This window comes from Pelobates fuscus, chromosome 1, assembly GCF_036172605.1.
Source record: "Pelobates fuscus isolate aPelFus1 chromosome 1, aPelFus1.pri, whole genome shotgun sequence".
Taxonomy (NCBI): Eukaryota; Metazoa; Chordata; class Amphibia; order Anura; family Pelobatidae; genus Pelobates; species Pelobates fuscus.
The window spans coordinates 484,055,820-484,063,862 of NC_086317.1; positions in this window are offsets into that span (position 1 = coordinate 484,055,820).

The window sequence follows — 8,043 nt, forward strand, 5'->3', positions numbered from 1 at the left end:
TTATGAGATACCCTGGAGTGTCTACTTTTACAAATGGTAGGCCTTTGTGGGTTTTTTTTGAACAGTCAAACTGTTATAATACCCCAAATGGAAGCATAGGCTCATTAAATCCGTCTCTCAAAATTCTACTGTGAGTACTGAAAAGGACAGGTCTCCTATATGGCACTGTAGCTTCACAAACTAGTGCCAAAGACATACAATGGGGGTGTCATTTTACTCAGAAGACTTAGCTGAACATAATTTGGGGGGTTTGAACTTAGTGGCACATGTGAAATATACAAAATGCCCAGCACAAATGCAATCCATATGTAAAAAACGCACAAAATTATTTTTTACCACATACTTTGGCATCTATTGGTGAAAAAATGGGGGCATGTTAAGGCACAATATGCACCTTATGAGATACCCTGGAGTGTCTACTTTTACAAATGGTAGGCCTTTGTGGGTTTTTTTTGAACAGTCAAACTGTTATAATACCCCAAATGGAAGCATAGGCTCATTAAATCCGTCTCTCAAAATTCTACTGTGAGTACTGAAAAGGACAGGTCTCCTATATGGCACTGTAGCTTCACGAACTAGTGCCAAAGACATACAATGGGGGTGTCATTTTACTCAGAAGACTTAGCTGAACATAATTTGGGGGGTTTGAACTTAGTGGCACATGTGAAATATACAAAATGCCCAGCACAAATGCAATCCATATGTAAAAAACGCACAAAATTATTTTTTACCACATACTTTGGCATCTATTGGTGAAAAAATGGGGGCATGTTAAGGCACAATATGCACCTTATGAGATACCCTGGAGTGTCTACTTTTACAAATGGTAGGCCTTTGTGGGTTTTTTTTGAACAGTCAAACTGTTATAATACCCCAAATGGAAGCATAGGCTCATTAAATCCGTCTCTCAAAATTCTACTGTGAGTACTGAAAAGGACAGGTCTCCTATATGGCACTGTAGCTTCACGAACTAGTGCCAAAGACATACAATGGGGGTGTCATTTTACTCAGAAGACTTAGCTGAACATAATTTGGGGGGTTTGAACTTAGTGGCACATGTGAAATATACAAAATGCCCAGCACAAATGCAATCCATATGTAAAAAACGCACAAAATTATTTTTTACCACATACTTTGGCATCTATTGGTGAAAAAATGGGGGCATGTTAAGGCACAATATGCACCTTATGAGATACCCTGGAGTGTCTACTTTTACAAATGGTAGGCCTTTGTGGGTTTTTTTTGAACAGTCAAACTGTTATAATACCCCAAATGGAAGCATAGGCTCATTAAATCCGTCTCTCAAAATTCTACTGTGAGTACTGAAAAGGACAGGTCTCCTATATGGCACTGTAGCTTCACGAACTAGTGCCAAAGACATACAATGGGGGTGTCATTTTACTCAGAAGACTTAGCTGAACATAATTTGGGGGGTTTGAACTTAGTGGCACATGTGAAATATACAAAATGCCCAGCACAAATGCAATCCATATGTAAAAAACGCACAAAATTATTTTTTACCACATACTTTGGCATCTATTGGTGAAAAAATGGGGGCATGTTAAGGCACAATATGCACCTTATGAGATACCCTGGAGTGTCTACTTTTACAAATGGTAGGCCTTTGTGGGTTTTTTTTGAACAGTCAAACTGTTATAATACCCCAAATGGAAGCATAGGCTCATTAAATCCGTCTCTCAAAATTCTACTGTGAGTACTGAAAAGGACAGGTCTCCTATATGGCACTGTAGCTTCACGAACTAGTGCCAAAGACATACAATGGGGGTGTCATTTTACTCAGAAGACTTAGCTGAACATAATTTGGGGGGTTTGAACTTAGTGGCACATGTGAAATATACAAAATGCCCAGCACAAATGCAATCCATATGTAAAAAACGCACAAAATTATTTTTTACCACATACTTTGGCATCTATTGGTGAAAAAATGGGGGCATGTTAAGGCACAATATGCACCTTATGAGATACCCTGGAGTGTCTACTTTTACAAATGGTAGGCCTTTGTGGGTTTTTTTTGAACAGTCAAACTGTTATAATACCCCAAATGGAAGCATAGGCTCATTAAATCCGTCTCTCAAAATTCTACTGTGAGTACTGAAAAGGACAGGTCTCCTATATGGCACTGTAGCTTCACGAACTAGTGCCAAAGACATACAATGGGGGTGTCATTTTACTCAGAAGACTTAGCTGAACATAATTTGGGGGGTTTGAACTTAGTGGCACATGTGAAATATACAAAATGCCCAGCACAAATGCAATCCATATGTAAAAAATGCACAAAATTATTTTTTACCACATACTTTGGCATGTATTGGTAAAAAAATGGGGGCATGTTAAGGCACAATATGCACCTTATGAGATACCCTGGAGTGTCTACTTTTACAAATGGTAGGCCTTTGGGTTTTTTTTTCGAACAGACAGACTGTTATAATACCCCAAATGGAAGCATAGGCTCATTAAATCCGTCTCTCAAAATTCTACTGTGAATACTGAAAAGGACAGGTCTCCTATATGGCACTGTAGCTTCACGAAATAGTGCCAAAGACATACAATGGGGGTACCGTTGTACTCAGCAGAAGTAACTGAACACATAATAAAACTTTGTACAGGAATAGCACACACCAACTTTACAAAATACACATGAGAAGTTCTTTGTTATAAGTTTGTGTGCGAAAACCCCCAAAAAACACAATTTTACTCCAATATTTAGCAGAGGTTGGCGGTAAAATGGCTACGTAGAAAGTGTCAAAACAACCTTAGGTAAATAGCCTGTGGTGTCTACTTTATATAAATATATACTTTTGTGTGGCAATTTTGTTTTCTTTTATGGCTATTAGGCTTACAAGACAAACATACCAAATTCTAAAATCGCTCCACATAAAAAGTGTATTTTACTCCTTGTGCTTTGTGACCTGTAACTACCAAAAAAAACTGAAAATCCCAGACACATTATATATTCTGTAATTCAGAACAACTAAATGAATTTATTTTTAATTACTTTCCTTAACCTGCACTAATTATGTACACATTATTATTGCAAAAACTGTAAAAAAAACACACAAAAATTCATTTTTTTTGCATATTTCTGTATTTTTTTTAATAATAAATAAGCATTTATATATATATGTGTTACATCAAATTAAAGCCCTTTCTGTCCTTTAAAAAACGGTATATAATATGTGTCGGTGCAATGAATAAGTAAAAAGCAAATTGCAGTTGAACGCAAATAGCAAAAAATGCAAAAAATGCCGTTGTCATTAAGTGAAAGACAAGCTTCTGAAGCTCTGTCCTTAAGGGGTTAAATTTTCCTCTGCACCCCGACTGCTACCCAAGAACTTTTCCACCACCTATAGCTACACTGACACAATTAGTCACAATAACTTTGACACAAAGCTAGCATTGCTACTTAGACCATTTTACACCCTATGTCTTTCTAATTTGTCATGGGTGATGATGTGCTTGTATTCTATCCTATAGTCACAAGATCTGCCCACTTTACTTTAGTCCCTAGCAGATTTGTGCTTCTCCATCCTAACATGGACTTCCATCTTTTAACCTTTTCTTCTGTTATGCAGGTTTCCTCCGCCCTACAAGGGTACATATATCAGACTATTCTAAAGAAGCCCTCTTGAGATCCTACATTTTCTAAAACTACCAACTCCTGTGTCTTGTCCTGACATCTTCTATACATCTTCTATATCACTAAAAGGTTAACAGAGAGCAGCACATTGCTTCCCCGTGTGACCTGGCTGGAAGTAAAAGTGAAATAAGTGGCACACACTCAGCATGTAGTAACTGAGACTCTCTTACTGAAAGTCACTTGGGTCTCTACACAAAAATAAATAAAGTGCTTAGTGAGAGCACATCCACGTTTACCAATCCCAGCGCTCTGATTGGCAAGTATTAGGGTGTGGGGAGGCAGTCACTTTATGGACCAAGGAGACTGGGCATTTCCTGGGGCCTAGTGGGATATAGATTTCTCATAGGGGTTTGTGTAATAATCTTTCAACTTAAAATAGATTTTATAAAAGGACCAAGAATACGGCTAACTCCTGGGTCCTATGGTGGAAATTTAATTAAAAAAATTCCATTTAACATTAATCTCCAATTCACAGACCATGGAGAGGAGGGGACTCTCATTTTTTTTTTTTTTTGGGGGGGGGGGGGGGGGGAGGCCGGAGACCCTGCTCTTTTTTATTGCTTTAGGGAAATCATACCAAACCACTTATCTCTCGGACCTTTAGCATGCTTTTCTTTTTACTGTTTGAAGTGAGGAAGCATCGCTGTTTGCAGCTATAATTTTAGCGGCTTACACCATATTTCCCTGGCATTGTTCATTATGAGCTCTTGTGCCGTGGAAATAGATTCACGAGCTGAGAGCGGTTATGCTCCGCAGCCAGCCTGCAAAACATGAGAGTAAAAACTGTGGATATTTACTAACAGAGAGTCAATTCATTCAGAAGCAGAGCACCACTTGGTAAAATGAGCTGTAGCTGGTCTTCAGGATGTTTCACAAATAATAAATACAAAAAATTAAAAAAAATAACAATGAGATAACAATACAACATTCAATTAGCAAATAAAAATAGAAATAAAAAAAAAAACTGTAGTTTTAAAATCTCAATTTTTATTTTGCATCCTGGATAATCTGGCCTGTGTTAGCAGCATTATATCTAATTAATATGGTAAATATTACATATATCCATGCTATGAATAATAATAATAATAATAATAATAATAATAATAATAATAATTAGCCCAGTCACTACATGGGATACAATTAGATGTCTTAGTCCAATAATTAAGGAGACTAGCATTTCTCCAGTTTCCTTAAACATGATACACTTCATTCATATTATTTTGGTAGGGACCCTTGCAGACAGAAATAAATGAAAAATTAATGAGGTTTGATAAGGGTGATGGGAGTTGTAGAATCATAATAAATTTAGAATCTCTATTACGATATGTGGCGTGACGTATTATATAACGTATTATATCATGATATTCAATGTTAGTCCAAAATAGTTTATTATATATAATCCAAAAATCATATTAAAATTGTCAAATAAATGCATATCAGTAGAAATCTCATTACTTTGCCAAATTTTACATAATGTCCTTATCTTCAAGTTGCCATAATTTGTTCTGTGTCACATTATATATTGTAAGCATGGCAAACTCGGATCTACTTACCTGTTTAATTTCAATTGAGTGACATCTTCAGCGTCCAATTCTGTGTGTTATCACTGCTGCGTGTACATGTCTGTAGTACATGTCTGATCTGGGGTATTTATATGTATAGCAGAGCAGACACTTGAAAAATCGAAAGATCTTGCAGTTTTTTTAAATCTCAGAATCTCGTTAATGTTCATTAATTGCTCATTGTGTGACAGTAAGTGGCAATCCCAAAGGGAGCATGCTTTGTGTTCTCCATCTATTATCTATGTCAATCTAACGGTTTCGCTGTTCGCATTTTTACCACTTTATATACCTGTTTATTTAAAAAAAAAAAAAAAAAATTAAATTTAAAATTGCCAAACTGAAAGTATGGAAATGTCAGCAATGCTCATTTTTGCTGCAATGGCTTTAAATTGGAATTCACTTTGAATTCAATGTGTTAATATTTAACCCCTTGTAGCCCACAGCAACGTTTCACCACAACCAGAACAATTTAGTAATTTTACAATGTGCCTATGTAACCATAATGTCCATATTTTATCATTTATTACACTAACTTTCATACACATTTCATCATTCATTTAAGGACAAACAAGGACTTTAACTTTTTAAAAACTTGGCGTGTTGGTCTGCAATTTTAATATCATTGTTACCAAATTCTAAGTTTTATTTTTTAGTAGTCTCTCTGCTTTATTTTAGCTTAGACAGATTAGACAGTCTGCTCTCCTTATAGATAGCACTTTGATGGGATTTCTTTCGCTTGGAATTCATAATAGCACAGCGATAAGGTGATTTTGCCTATATTTATCATACTTTTATCATCTTTTGGTTTTTGCTGCTATATCTAACTAAGTGGTACATTACCCACGGCTCTCTATATTAGGATAGTAGAGTGCTGTCAGGATCTGCAGTTCTTCTAAACAGCTACCTAGCACATTCATGATAGGTTAAGATATACTAATTGGGGCCCTTCTCTTATACTGCTAGTGGCTTGCATGTTAGTGTAACAATTTGGGATATGCTGCATTTCACTTACCCCATATATCAGTCATACCTAGTATCAGAGATTAAATCTATTCACCCTGCTGTTGTGTAGCCTTGGAATATAATTGATTGATTGATGACTATACAATTTTATAGCATGACAGGAGGCTTCATATTTGCTTAAGTCTCTCTTTACTAGAACTCCACAGCAGCACATTAACAGAGAGATAAACACCAAACACAAAAACATAAGGTATCTATATAAGGCTCCTCCTAAACCACCATTTCCTCTTTCTTTGCTGCTCTGCATCAGTACAGGTCAGAGTACCACTGCCTTCTGCTTCTAGTGGGTGGCTTTGGGATTTAGTGTGATTTATTTATGGTTGTTATGAACTATGCTTGGTTGTGAGATTTATGTGCCTTTCTGGCTCTTTTATTTTCTTTGGGGAATGTTTCCTTTACATTACTGGTAGTTTGCCATGTGTTTATTTAGACAGATTACTGACAGTTTGCCATGTGTTTATTTAGACAGATTACTGGTTAGTTTGCCATGTGTTTATTTAGACAGATTACTGACATTTTGCCATGTGTTTATTTAGACAGATTACTGGTAGATTGCCATGTGTTTAGTTATACAGATTACTGGTAGATTGCCATGTGTTTAGTTATACAGATTACTGGTAGATTGCCATGTGTTTAGTTATACAGATTACTGGTAGATTGCCATGTGTTTAGTTATACAGATTACTGGTAGATTGCCATGTGTTTAGTTATACAGATTACTGGTAGATTGCCATGTGTTTAGTTATACAGATTACTGGTAGATTGCCATGTGTTTAGTTATACAGATTACTGGTAGATTGCCATGTGTTTAGTTATACAGATTACTGGTAGATTGCCATGTGTTTAGTTATACAGATTACTGGTAGATTGCCATGTGTTTAGTTATACAGATTACTGGTAGATTGCCATGTGTTTAGTTATACAGATTACTGGTAGATTGCCATGTGTTTAGTTATACAGATTACTGGTAGATTGCCATGTGTTTAGTTATACAGATTACTGGTAGATTGCCATGTGTTTAGTTATACAGATTACTGGTAGATTGCCATGTGTTTAGTTATACAGATTACTGGTAGATTGCCATGTGTTTAGTTATACAGATTGATGGTAGATTGCCATGTGTTTAGTTATACAGATTGATGGTAGATTGCCATGTGTTTAGTTATACAGATTGATGGTAGATTGCCATGTGTTTAGTTATACAGATTGATGGTAGATTGCCATGTGTTTAGTTATACAGATTGATGGTAGATTGCCATGTGTTTAGTTATACAGATTGATGGTAGATTGCCATGTGTTTAGTTATACAGATTGATGGTAGATTGCCATGTGTTTAGTTATACAGATTGATGGTAGATTGCCATGTGTTTAGTTATACAGATTGATGGTAGATTGCCATGTGTTTAGTTATACAGATTGATGGTAGATTGCCATGTGTTTAGTTATACAGATTGATGGTAGATTGCCATGTGTTTAGTTATACAGATTGATGGTAGATTGCCATGTGTTTAGTTATACAGATTGATGGTAGATTGCCATGTGTTTAGTTATACAGATTGATGGTAGATTGCCATGTGTTTAGTTATACAGATTGATGGTAGATTGCCATGTGTTTAGTTATACAGATTGATGGTAGATTGCCATGTGTTTAGTTATACAGATTGATGGTAGATTGCCATGTGTTTAGTTATACAGATTACTGGTAGTTTACCACGTGTTTATTTCTTTTGTGCCTGTTTTTTCCTTGGGAGTTTTGTTTTACCCTGTTGGCTTTATTGTTCGGTTTCCTCTAGCTTATTG